Below are 13,394 nucleotides of genomic sequence, written 5' to 3'. Positions count from 1 at the left end.
AGAGCTCCTTTAGCATCTGCCACACATGCAAATAATAAAACTTCATTTCTACCGCCTCAAAAGTCACACCATTCCTGTCAAAAAGGATTCCACCCCAAAAAAAGAGATGTGATGATAATATTTCACTTAAACACATAACGGAATTACAAGTGGTTTGCATGAAACTGGCCACCGGTGGTGAAAAAACAATAAGACAAACCCAAAGAGCAACAATCTTGCACTGGGAATATGGCGAAAGGTGCGGAAAACAAAACACTGCGGTGAGTGCCGCGTCCCCGAAGATATGTCCCCTCCCCTTTCCGAGTGGTGGAAAGCAGATGCATGGCGTGACCTCGAAAGAGGCTGGAATATCAGCGCTGGATATTGCCGAGGTGAGAAATCAAGGCAGAGAGAGCGAGCCACCGTAGGTAGGAAATTGACTCGGAGGGGAAGCACACCTGCTGTTCATGTGAAGCCCAAAACCTCTTTGTTCGAGCTCTGACTGGCCTGCGATCACATCAGCAACAGCAGGATGTAAGCCATGCTGAGAAAACAAAACAAAATAAAAAAAATAAAAAAAAACATTGCTTTACTGTCTCTTTAGCATGACATATACAAATCTTTTTAGAAAATGGAGCAGGGCAAGATCGGATAAAATCTACCTGTGCTGATTGTCAGTGCGTCTTATAAAAAAGCGAGCCGAAGAGCTCGTGTTCGTGTCGGTTTGGCGCTGTCACTAAAGGCCCATTTCAGAGCCAGCAGCAACAGCAAGGCCTTCATTATTCTGAGCAACTGTGGAAACTGAAGTCCTGTCATATACCACACTCTGATTGATCACTGGCCAGGAGAAAACACCGCCTGCAATATACAGGGCGTATAATCATATAGAAAATAAGGAGAAACATCTTTTTTCTTTTTTAATCCTTGGATGCAGATTTAAAATGTAAATGCTAAATAAAAAATAAAAAAACAGTGGAAGTGTCGCGTGTACATTACAGTAGGCATTTAAAGATTACACTTTTGAACATGACGTTTGTTTGTTTTTTATATACCCTATGCACATTAAAGGTAAATCTGAATAACAACCGGTGACGAAAGGCTGGTTTAAATTTGTAATTTTCCAGGCGGTGGAAAACAGTGTTTGAATCCAAGCCCCATGACACACCAGTGGTTCAATGGGTTTTGATTAATTTCTTCTGGAGTTATGTTTGAATAATACATTAATACTTTCAAAATCATGGGAACAGAAAAGGAGACGGATGACTGTTTTAAACCGCAAAGATCTACAAACTGCTCATATTGCAGACCTATCGATATATTAACCCCTGGCTTACTAGTAAGTTATGAGTCTTATACGCATATTATTAATAATAAATACTACAAATCATGTGGTAAATACAATAAACTAGAAACAGGGATGTGTAGCTTTAAGTTAAAATATTCATAATAATTTTTTCAATATTGGTTAAGATATTTATTGTGTCGAAATGATGGCTGCTCGACAAGAACTAAGTTTTTGTACAACATAGCTGTAATTAAACACAGGTTTAAGGAGGAGGAACGGCTCAGCTCCTGTGACTCAAACCGGTCTAATCGGATCTGATCAATCTGCCCGGCAGGAGAAAGGTTTACTCTGAGCGAACGCCACTGCGATAGGCTGCAGCTCGACTACAGCGAAGTGGAGAAACAAACAATGAACAACCATAATCTGGGGCTTGAATCGCAGGTCACCCGGGGCCGCTTGCGCTGCCTCCCAGTAAGTGTTGTGGTGTCAACTCCTTTACACACTCGCCATTCATCTTAGCCAGGCAACCGGATTCTGCGGCAAAACAGGAAGAAAGAGGGGAGGGCGAACAGAAACAATGGCTTAATGTATGTTTAGGGAAATAAATGAAATCTCTAGCTGAAGCGTTCCTCCCTCGGTGGCCAAATTTTCTGACACAGAGCTAGGTAACAAACGCAGCGGGCGGGCGGGGCGGGGCGGCTGGGGATGGAGTGTTTCCTGATCCGAGTGCCCTGTGGACCTTAGCGTCTAAAGCGCGGGCATTATGGTGAGCGTGGCCCAGTCACAGGAGAGATGCCCTAACACTGGCTATTTTGCTGTTTTACCTGAGCAGGGAGGGATCGAGGGAGGGAGAAAATGTGATTCGTCCTCTGCTCTCTTCACGGCCCATGAATCAGATCACGTACTTTTCCTTGCCCGAGGCCTTCTCATGCTGCTGTCTCGGCTGAAGGTGCGAAGCTCCGCTGTGCCTCTCAGAAAGGCTCAGAAAGGCTCGGCTGAATTTTCCAAGCAACGGCATTTGAATCCAAGCCCCATGACACAGGAGAAGTTTTTTTTGTTGTTGTTGCTATTGTTAATTTCTTCTGTAGTTACGTTAAAACTTGCAGAATCATGCAAACTGAGGGAAGAGAAAGGCACTTGAGGGAACAGAAAGGACTACTTTACATAGTCAAACACACAACACAAGATTTGCATTTCATGCAAGCTACAGTATTTTATCTTTGTTTTTTTGTGTTTTTTATTATAAATAGAGTTTAGGATGCATACTTGAGCAAAACAAATATTTGTCTCTGATATGTACAATTATAATTTATTCAGTGTGAGAGCGAAAAAAAAATACATACATCCATACATAAACATGCACTCACACACACATATTAGATTTATTTTTGCTACTGCCTCAGGTGCTAGCGTTATTTCAAGAGTGGAATGGCTCCCGTGTTTTTAGTTTTTTTTTTCTTTCCAAGGCAGCTGATTTTTATTGATAATCCCACTCTATCATTTCAAAGGTCCTTGACTCCTCCTGAGCCTCCTGACTTCATTTCTCTCGGTCCTTGTCTCCGGCCTCATCGTCACCGTTCTCCAGGAACGCGTTCCCTTCTTCCCCCCTGCCGTCATAAATTAAAGGCCATGCGCTAGGCGCCGTGGCAGCTGGCATAATTAACCATGTCTTCGCACTCCCCTTACACACTCTTCTCTTTGTTTCACAACACTCGGGCCCTGGCGCGTCTTGGCTTACGCTTAGTCACAACATGCAGGAATGTAAATGGGAGTGAGTCATACAGTATGTACACATGTGTGTGTGTGTGTGTAGTAGTATTAGCAGTGTGACCTCTCTGCTCTGGTTATTTAACATGAAACTGTATCACATAAGACAATGCATTATAATTTCCATGTTGTCTGTTATGGAACATACAGTATGTATATAAAATTGTAAAGAATCGGGCATAAGATTAGCATCATGTTATTAGTGACTGCTGTTACATTTCTAAATTATTTCATTCTTCGAAAACCCTTTAAAAATAAACAATTCATATATATTGGTGTATTAACTATTGAATAATGTATTGCAGTGGTAATAATAATACAGACATGAAACAAAATCCTGATGTAAATGTAGCGCTGTAATTTAATGACTGTAATTAAAATTGTCATTACAACCTCCGTAGTTAATGCGAATGCTTATCATCTGGACTGTAACACATTTGAAATGTTCCTGTTGTCGTCTTTGCTGCTCTGTGAGAACCAGAGGGTCGTCGTCTTGTTAAATTTCCAGCAGTTCTAATTTCCACGGTCTACCTATGCCTCCTATTGGTCTGTTGCATTCAGTTACCCGACATGGCTTGCTGAGCTCAATCTCAGAGGGAAGAATAGAGAAAAAGAGTGAGAGAGTTAAAGTGGGAGAGAGAGAGAGGGAGAGAGAGGGAGAGAGAGGGAGAGAAATGCAGAGAGAGAGAGAGAGAGAGAGAGAGAGAGAGAGAGAGGGATGCTGACCATTGTCTCTTTACATGAATCTGCACATTAACTGCTGTACATATGGCTGTTGTGCTCGACAGGATAGCGCCTGATTCTGTAATGTCATTTAAAAGGAGTCATCGACGGACGACGCGTTTTAGTTACCTTCAATGTCGAACCTGCTGCCTTTATTTATGTTACCGGAACTATTTCTGCTTAAAATATTACACACAATAGGAGAAAAAAAAGGCAAACTGCGGCATGCTAATCATTAATCCTGAGAAAATACCTGGCTTTAAGCATACTTGTGAAAAATTTTCTGCTTTTTTCTTTTCTTTCTTTTTTTTCAATCTCCGTCCTAATCTCGCGTCTGCTTTCTGCTCGTATGGACGCGCTAATGCATTCGACTTTGACATTTCTGTTACAGTGGATTAGCAACGCAAGACGCCAAGCACGTGAGGAAGTAGAAAATAGCTCATAAATATATGTAAACACGCATCAGGGCTTTAGGAAGTATGCACGCACAACACACACACACATACACACACACACACAGAGCTGTTATGCAAACACAGGTGTGACAGGTGTTAATAATCATGGGAGGTCGAGGGACTGGAGTGCAGCTCAGGCGTGGGTAATTATGCAAATATTATCATGCCAAGACATTTTCACAATATGCAATAGGTGTCACAGTCACACAGTGTCTAAGGAGGCAGAAGAACAGGAGTGTCACAGAATATAGAATTTAACATTTATTAAATATATATATGTTCGCCTTAAAAAACAAAGTGGCAGGGAATAAAGTATTTCAGGAGGGAAACACACACATACACATTTTAACAACCATGAGATATTTGTTAAGGTTTAAAAATGTAATAATAATAATAATAATAATAATAATAATAATAGATATTGAAGGCATTTGTGAAAACAGAAATATCTATCTGATTAAATAATAAAGGCATGATGATTAAAAATGACTAAATAAATTGAAGTAAGGTAAAGGATGCATTTGTTATGATGTTAAACAAAAGCTTGATTTGAGGATTCCAGACTTTTAAGATTTTAAGCACAGTTCTGACAAATGTTTTTATATGAATTACATAAATCATGATTCATCTTCTGAAGCAAACGTAGAAGACGAAGAAATATTACACCTTTGCATGTTAACTTGGACAAGCTTCTCCCTGACATGTAAACGCAGATTTCTAACATATTGCTGTGTTTCATAAACAGTTAATATAGAATGAATTAACTCAGATTGACGACAATAAAAAATATGCATACGTATGGGGAGTGTAGCGAAGCAGCTCCTATATGATTTCACACATAATCTCTGATATATATATATATATATATATATATATATATATATATATATATATATATATATATGTAATTTCCCCAGTATGTAAGAATCATATTGGAAAAATGAAAGAAGAATGATTACAGCCTATGAACATAAGTGATAAAGAACACATATACATATCCGTATATACAGTACAGTCCAGGGATTTTTTGCCCGAACCTGCGTCCATTAGCGTGGTTATAAATATTGATGTGTGCTACGAATGACAGCGTAAATGTATAGCTTCAGAGAGATTAGCATGTTTAAAGAAATGAAGCATGTAATGACAGGTAGTTTCACTTCCATTACTGCATGCTCATCACAATTCCTCCATTTCTACTCGCACACACATCAAGCATGCAGCCTGACCCCGCACCCCTTTACTTTTCTTTTTTTTTTTTTTTTTTTTGTTCCACATATTGGAAACTGAATAAAGCCCCTCTCTTTAAAAAGCTTGACTCCGAGATCCTCAACAAAGTTCCGAGAGGCAAATGACCCAGCCATAAAGCAGCAGAGAATTAAAAAAAAAAAAAAAAAAAAAAAGGTCGGGCACCATTTCACATTTACAACACAAGAAACTTTTTGAAATTCCCCTCCCTCCCTGCCTCCCTCCCTTCTTCCTTCCTCCCACGATTTCCATTGGTAATGAGTGAAGTATTTGTCTCTCTGTGCCAGGGCGGTAATTAACGCCCATGGTTTCAAAGCTAGTTCATTTTAAACACTCATCCCATCCAAATCCCTCTTTTTCAGCTATTTCTCACACTTTCTCCCACTATTGTTGAACCTGAACAGAAGGTGAGAGCCACCGAAACAGAATTGAAAAGGCGAGAGAGAGAGAAATTGGAAGGGGGGGGGGATTTGAGTCATCAGTAATTGAAGACAGGGATTCTGTGCGACAAATTTGATTCCCCTTTTTCTCTGGTTCGTCCGGGGTTCGTCCCTGCGTGCGCATCCTCATCTGGGGCGCTGGACAGGAAACGGTGCTTTTAGCAACTCCTAACCTAACTAAACTTACACTTAGCATATGACCAGCTGAAGTGCATTGGATTTGGAAACAGTTAGTCGATTGTTTTCTGGTCCCTGGGTGGCAGTTTATGGTAATGTTTGCATCAATACAAGACAAAAGCCACCGAGCTGTACGGAGCACATCAAGGAAATGAAAGACAAGGCATGCCTTTGTCACTTCAGTGCACTATAAAGAAGGGATTTGGAGGCGAGGGCCACCGATCGCTGGGGAGCAACAAAATGAATGAAGTGTAGAAACGCCTAGGCTTGATCCTCTCCACTGGAGGTTTAGAGACTAGCTAATAGGCCGGGGCTGCACCCGGGACAGGAGATATATAACCCAGACACGTTTTGGCCACCACGAAAGGTCACAAAAGGGCAGCGCCGGAGAGGAGGGGATGATAGGGAACCTGTCATGAAAACCCTATTCTAGGGAAAATGACTGACAATCCTTGTATGCTATTAGATAAAACATTTCTGATTAGCGGATCTTTCTACTCATCAGGTGAAAAATTTATAAAAAGGTCAAGGCCGAGGTGAGATCGATACACGCACTGTTTTTGTTTTTTTTTAATCATCAATTAAACGGTTTTCAATTATTTAATGTATAATCTAAAACACATACTGTCCTGCATAATTCACACTAAAGACAAATCGTTACATAAAGGCATAAACGATCATTTTGCGTCTTACATTTCTCAGCTCATTCCATATGACATTATGTTAAATATTTCTGGCATTAGGTATCACCTACAGAAATCTGTTTAAACATTAATGAGATGTAGAATAAATATTTCAACACATACATATAGTGATCACAGGAACATGTGTAAAATACAGCAGGTTGCATAATGTAGGTATTATCTATACATTCTCTAGGAAGGTTTGGGTGTTTGAGTGAAAAAACAACAAAAACAGTGGCTCTGTTAAAGAAACTAAAAAATCTAATCCGTATAAAAGGTTTTACATGTTAAAGATTCATAATCTACACAAGAATTCTGTATTTTTTTGGTATGGAAAATACAGAATTATTATGAAAATAAAAACAATAATTATATTGATGGCTTAATCTCCTGGCACATGAAACAACCAAAATCCTTAGTAAGTGCTTAGTAAAATCTCTTCATAATAATAATCCAAACCATTATGTATTATCTCTTTTAAAACAAATGACCTCCCTGTGTCTTTTTCCCCCATTCCCCGTGTCTCTCTGTCTGTCTTGCAGACACGTTCAGAAAATACTAATTGTGCCTAAAAGCAACAAGATGATCCACTAACAATTTTTGGACACAGAGAGAGAGAGAGAGAGAGAGAGAGAGAGAGAGAGAGAGAGAGGATTGAAATGTGAATTTCAAGGACATCTGAGCACTGGGCTGTCATCATGGTCCGATTCACCGCTTATTTCTCTGATATGCATCTCCTGACCTGTATATAAAATTCATAGTTTCACAAGTGACATGAGCAAGCCTTGGGTGAGCGAGAGGGAGGGTGGAGGGAGGCAGGTTTCTTGACCCTGGTCACCATGGCAACCACAGGGCTGATGGGGTAGTAGGAGGCCAATTTCACCACGGGAGGAGCAGCATGAGAAGGCCCGGGCTTTTCCGCGTATATAAAATTGATATGTTTACGCGGAAAGGCAAATGTCTCCGGCGGGCCTCGCCTCTTTTCCCTCGTAAGCAGGTTAACGAAAGAAGGAGAGACAGGGGGACGTTAATTGAGGGATGGAATCAAATGAGGTGAAGATGGAAAATAAATTCAAGCGAACGTGTGTGTGTGTTTTGCTGAAATAGTGTTGCAAACTATAAACCGGAAAAAAAGAAAGCTCAAAATACGACGATAATCTGTGTAAAAGCAGACAGGAAAATGTTTAGTGGTATAAACATTTTTTTTTACAATACTTAAGATGTAACAGCAAAAATGATTCTAATGTATTATAATAATAACAATAATAATAATGTGAATAAAAAAACATTACAGAATATTTGTACAATACAAGTGTACATAAGAATTCCATACAGCTCACACTCTCTCAAAATATAAGCCATACATGAAACAATGAATAAAATATCCGAGATTGTGTGCAAATCTTACTTATTTATTTTACATTTTCCGATCGTTTAGGTTATCACTCACATTTAGATTTAATTTCTTCAGCGCCTTGTGCGTTAAATAGTCCACTAAAGAGTCTCCTAGGCAGGGACGCGCCTATGGAGGAGAAGATTAGGACGCCGGTGTGGCATTTCATTCACACCGTAATTTGGGCAGGGATTTGCTTAACCACGCGGTGCTCATCTCGGAGCGGCCGGCTGCAAATTCCAGGTGGCAGGTCATAGGCAGTAATTTCAGATTTTAATAACAATCCTTTCTCCTCCGGCCGCTGCCGGATTGAATGAAAGCATAAATTGCTATATCTGACCACTAGTACTTGTTAAAGCCTCTGGCAGCTCTCTTCTCTCATCTCGCCATCTCGCTCCACCACTCCTCCTCCGCCTCCCCCATACCTCCCCCCCACCCAGCTGTATTAATGATACCACGGAAAGGTCACATGAAAAATGAGTGACAAACAAATCAAACCGTATTAGCTTGTGGCTTTGTTATCAGTAGATGGCAGAGATGACAGAAAAAATTCTGAATCCTGAATAAATTCTCTGTTGCGATTTTGCTGGTTCGGCAGGCTGGAGGTGGGGTGGGGGGGTTCTGGGGGGAGAGAGAGAGAGAGAGAGAGAGAGAGAATGAAAGGAAGAAAGAGAAAGCGAGGATGAGGGAAAGATTCACACTGTGACTGTTTGTCTCCTCTACTGACACTGGAGGAATCATAATACGCATTAATGATGGTGTGTGTGCAAGTCTGCAGCCAGGAGCAGTCAGTCACTTCAGCTCCCACGAGGTGCCACTGATTTGAAACACACACACATACAGTATATACACACATACACCTCTGTCTCAAGGTCAGGCTTTAGCCCCCCCTCCAATTCCAGACCTTTGACTAACAGCATAACATTTGATGAGAATAAATTACAAATTTAAGAAATTTCAGAAACAATCAGAGGCCACTTTCAAGCGGATTAGTCTGACAGCGAGGAGTTTTTGATGCTCGTCTTTCCGTGTGCGAGTCGTCGCACCTCAGCCCGGGTCGGAAATCACGCATGTCTGCCTTCGAGATGAGAAAAGTAATATTAAAAAGCAAGAGCAATGGCTGCCTCCTGCGCCGCGGACTGATGTTTTCCTCCGAAATGAATTGCTCTAGATCTTTCTGTCACCCCGTGCCGTTTTTTTTTCCTTCGTTGTTGTTTACAGTATGCCGCGTGCGTAAACACATTCATGAGGATGCAAAAGTGCACAAATATCTTCTCACATCTATGCGGGTTATTGTAAGCGACGTGTCCTTTGCGGAGTGCCCTGTGTGAAGCGCCGTTTTCCCTTTTTTAAAGTCGGGTTCGGATGTTGTGTTGTTGACTGTGGACACGGCATGTGCGACAGCACATGATTACACTCGAACAGGGGCAGGAGAGGACATTTACGGCCCCAGATCCCTGATATGAAACCTTCATTCCATAGGCGTCGCTTTATGGAGAGCCATGATTCATGGTTAGACAGAGTCGCTGTGCGGCAGACGAGTGCACAGCTCCTCAACCACTTCCTGAATCTTTATAACCAGAGGGATGATAGAGAAGAGGAGAGGGGAAGAAAAGTGATGAGATCACCGGGGTTTAAAGATTAGTTACTGCGTCTGGGTTTAGTTATAAGTGCGATCCTCATTAGTGATAAGTGATAAGTGCGATCCTCATTAAAGGAATGCTCTAATTGTCAGTTGTCGAATAAAACAAATTAAATTAAATAACATAAAAAAATAACCAGAAGTGTTCTAATAAATCTGGTCTTATAAAGTGACCTAACTTTACAAAAACAAAAATATTAAATCTCTCCCATGTTTTGAGCTTAATTCCTAAAGTCATTCAACTTTCACCAAAATGTCCTACAGAATTTTAGTCTTTTTCATAAATGTTTATTGCTGGAATTTCTCCACAACATTCTTGTCCATAGTAATGACACACCCACACACACAGTATAAAAACAGAGAAAAATTTAGAAACGTTCATATCAAGTTGACTCTTCCAGTTCATAAACGCCACATTCCTTTTTTTTTTCCAAAACCATTTATGCTATTTTTCTTTTCATTAACTATGACTTAAATTGTTTTGATTTGCCCCACCCCCCAAAACCTACTTTCATTGTTTTTTCTGCCCCGTACTCGGGTACGCTTTGATATTTACACTCTCCCATACAGCAGGTGGCAGTATGCACCTACTTGGCTTGTGAGCCACCATTAAATGCAAGAAAAGAACAGAACGAGGAAGTTAACGTTTAAACAAGGCCTGATATTATTGATATTTCGGGAAAAATGTCAAGAGTAATGCTCTCGCGTACCTTCCTGCTTTATCAGCTGTGGCCGTGTAGGTAAGAGGATGAGATGAGACCCGCACACAGAGATTTTAGAGGAGATGGACAGCACTCATGACATCGTGTCTAAACAGCACTAAGCGTCCGTGCTCAGGTAGGTCTAGCTTCCATATCTGATTTGATTTGTACCTCATCATGTCGCCATAATAATTCTGAGACCACCTCTCTGAGCCGACTCAGGAAGGGTTCCCGAGAATCACAGAACGATTGTGTTCTCATTGATCAAAATGAAGCGCAATTTGGGGGTCAAGTTCTCTCGGAAATGATCCTGGGGCACCTAATTGGAAAATCTTATAATGATCAGAATAACATCACTTTGCATTACATTTTATAAAATCCACTGAAATGAAAATAAAAAGGTTCTGCAAGGTGTAACAAACAGACATGTTCCTGCTTCGTCTGTGCTCATTAAAAATATTTCTCTTAAATAAAAGATTGATTATTTAAGTGCATACTTAAACGTAGTAAAAAAAATGTTCAGATGTGCAGTTTGTGTAAATAAGACGATTCAAAGAATAAATCATCAGATACTTTATGATTCCAAATGTATAAAATCCTTAATTCCATGCATATGAGAGTAAGCATGAATACAGTAGAACATATATACTTCTACTTAATTATAGTCTGCTTTATTCACTCACACACACACACACACACTACACATGCAGTAAATAGAGATTAGGTTGTAAAATGCTGGCGTATTCCTTTAAAGCTGATAATCAGTAGCAGACACTGGTGAGTACTTGGCGTAGATGCTAATAAGGCATGTGAGACCATGCATACTTGATGGATATCACACACACACACACAAAAAAAAAAACTCATGTTGCATAATTACACAATACAAAACACTGATTGGACTGAACATGACACTAAAAAAGTGTGACATCATACTATTACAGAGCCTGGATAGAAACTTACTCGTCTTCTTCTTCCTCTTCTTAAATAACTCCTGCATTCACTGCGCTAACTTTATCTCTAAAAATATATGTACGATCTCAGCAGGGGAGACTCATTAACCCTGTTATCGGCATATTTCTAAAGCTCCAGAGTGATAACTAAAGGTCTGCGTCCTTCTTCACAACCATCACAGTCAGATTTAACACCTCTCAGGGAATTAAGATCAGTCAGAAAGGCACAGCATGTTTGCTTTTGGACCAATCGCTCTATTAACTATAGCTAATGCGCTAATTGGACTCGGTGGACTACAGTCTAATTACTTGTTATAATTACTGAAGCGGGTTTGTAATTTGTTAAGGTCAGAAGTGAAAAGCTTTGCAGTCGTACTAACAGCTGTCTAACCTGTGCGTGTAATTATCTATAAGCGTTTCGGTTATTATTATTTAAAAACCAGCTTTGTATCCGAGGCTGATTAAGTGCCGAGCGTAACTGGCAAAGAAACACACAAAAAGTGCAGTGCTGAAATGAGGGCTTAATAAAGATAATTACTGAACACTAGCAATTGGAAATCGGACATAAGCCGTGTGTAAAATGCAAGTGGCAAGTTATAAAACGTAGGATTTTAGGTTTATATACTATATATACTGTATATGTATGAAAAATACGATCTGTATATGTCATTATTGTGGTGGACTCTCAGCTCAGCCGGAGAAAATTAGAAAATATCAGACTGTCATTGTGAGTTGATACCAGGATTTAGAAAAGCAAAAAAAAAATGCCAAAAGTAGAGATGACAAATCAGTCCAGTGAGGAGAAGTGGCCCTCAGACAGGGGATGTCATTTGTCATGATTGCCATTTGGCTGCACTCCCCTCACCCCGGCTCGGCATCAGATGAATGGTACCTTGATAGCCATTAATTCTAAATTATCCAAATTTGCCAAACTGCATCCCTGCATGTGCGTTGAAATTAAATTTATCTGTGCCTTGCCCCCTCCCCTACGTCTTTTTCTGTCCTCCTCCTGATCTGCACAGGCTGACTCTTTCAGAGAACGGAGGTGGAATTAGATTTGCCCCCTGCACAATACACACGGGCAGAGCATCAAAAGCCCTGAGCTTGGTGACATTTTGAAATGTTCATCTCTCCTCATTCCAGTTCCCTATTTGGAATGAATAAACTGGCCGGTACTGAAAGAGTGGCAGCTCCCTGGGTTTCGCTTCACCCTCCTCCTCCTCCTCTTCCTCCTCCTCCTCCTCCTCCGCTCCCTCATATCCCTCCCCCGAACCCCCCGAGTCCAACCTTTAGGCCATTGCGGGGCTTTGTTGGAGGGGGACGCAGCTGAGTTCACACACACACACACACACACACACACAAACACACACACCGAGACCCCTGCATAATACTGGAGGTAATTAAGCCACAGCTTCAAGGTTCCATGGACACAAGACAATTCAGCCTAATGAAGTATCGATCGGCTGCAGCCGAAGTAAAACAAGTTGACATTCATTTAGAGGAGGTATTGAGAACGTACCACAATGCCATCCGAGACATAAAGCCTCAACGACACAAATTTAAATCATATGAAAACAATGAGGCCTCAATTAAGTTGCCGCTAGGAATCGAAGGAACCGTAAAGGAGGCCGGCGTTTCATTAACAGAACCTCCTGATTGAAATCATCTCGACTAGGGGGACTGGGGTGCCAATATATATATATTCACAAATATGTGTATGAAGAGAAGATAAAATATATGTATATATTTTATCTATGTGTGAACTATCACAAGGTAATGTTTTGTTGGATTTGCTTATGGATGTTTTGTGTATTTGCTTATTCTCTGCAAACTTCTTACTCGTTTAGAAGAAAAAAGAAAATTGCAAGCGCTATCAGCATAGAAACCTAGTATATGAGATATATTTCCCTGACGTGAATATCTGAAAGGATAATGCTTTCATAGATTCTTT

The 13,394-nt window shown here is 40.5% G+C and overlaps 1 long non-coding RNA gene across 1 annotated transcript in view; it reads right to left on the bottom strand.

The window, feature by feature from the left end:
• Positions 1-1,751: 1,751 nt before the first annotated feature.
• LOC128514352 (uncharacterized) overlaps positions 1,752-13,394 on the bottom strand; it is a 45,938-nt gene continuing 34,295 nt past the window's right edge. The window contains exon 5 of the long non-coding RNA XR_008356446.1: positions 1,752-1,798. This is a non-coding gene — a long non-coding RNA (uncharacterized LOC128514352). The remainder of the gene's footprint in view (positions 1,799-13,394) is intronic.

Source organism: Clarias gariepinus, chromosome 26 (genome assembly GCF_024256425.1).
Source record: "Clarias gariepinus isolate MV-2021 ecotype Netherlands chromosome 26, CGAR_prim_01v2, whole genome shotgun sequence".
NCBI lineage: Eukaryota > Metazoa > Chordata > Actinopteri > Siluriformes > Clariidae > Clarias > Clarias gariepinus.
The sequence above is the reverse complement of the archived record's forward strand: the minus strand, read 5'-3'. Positions and strand labels throughout refer to the sequence as shown.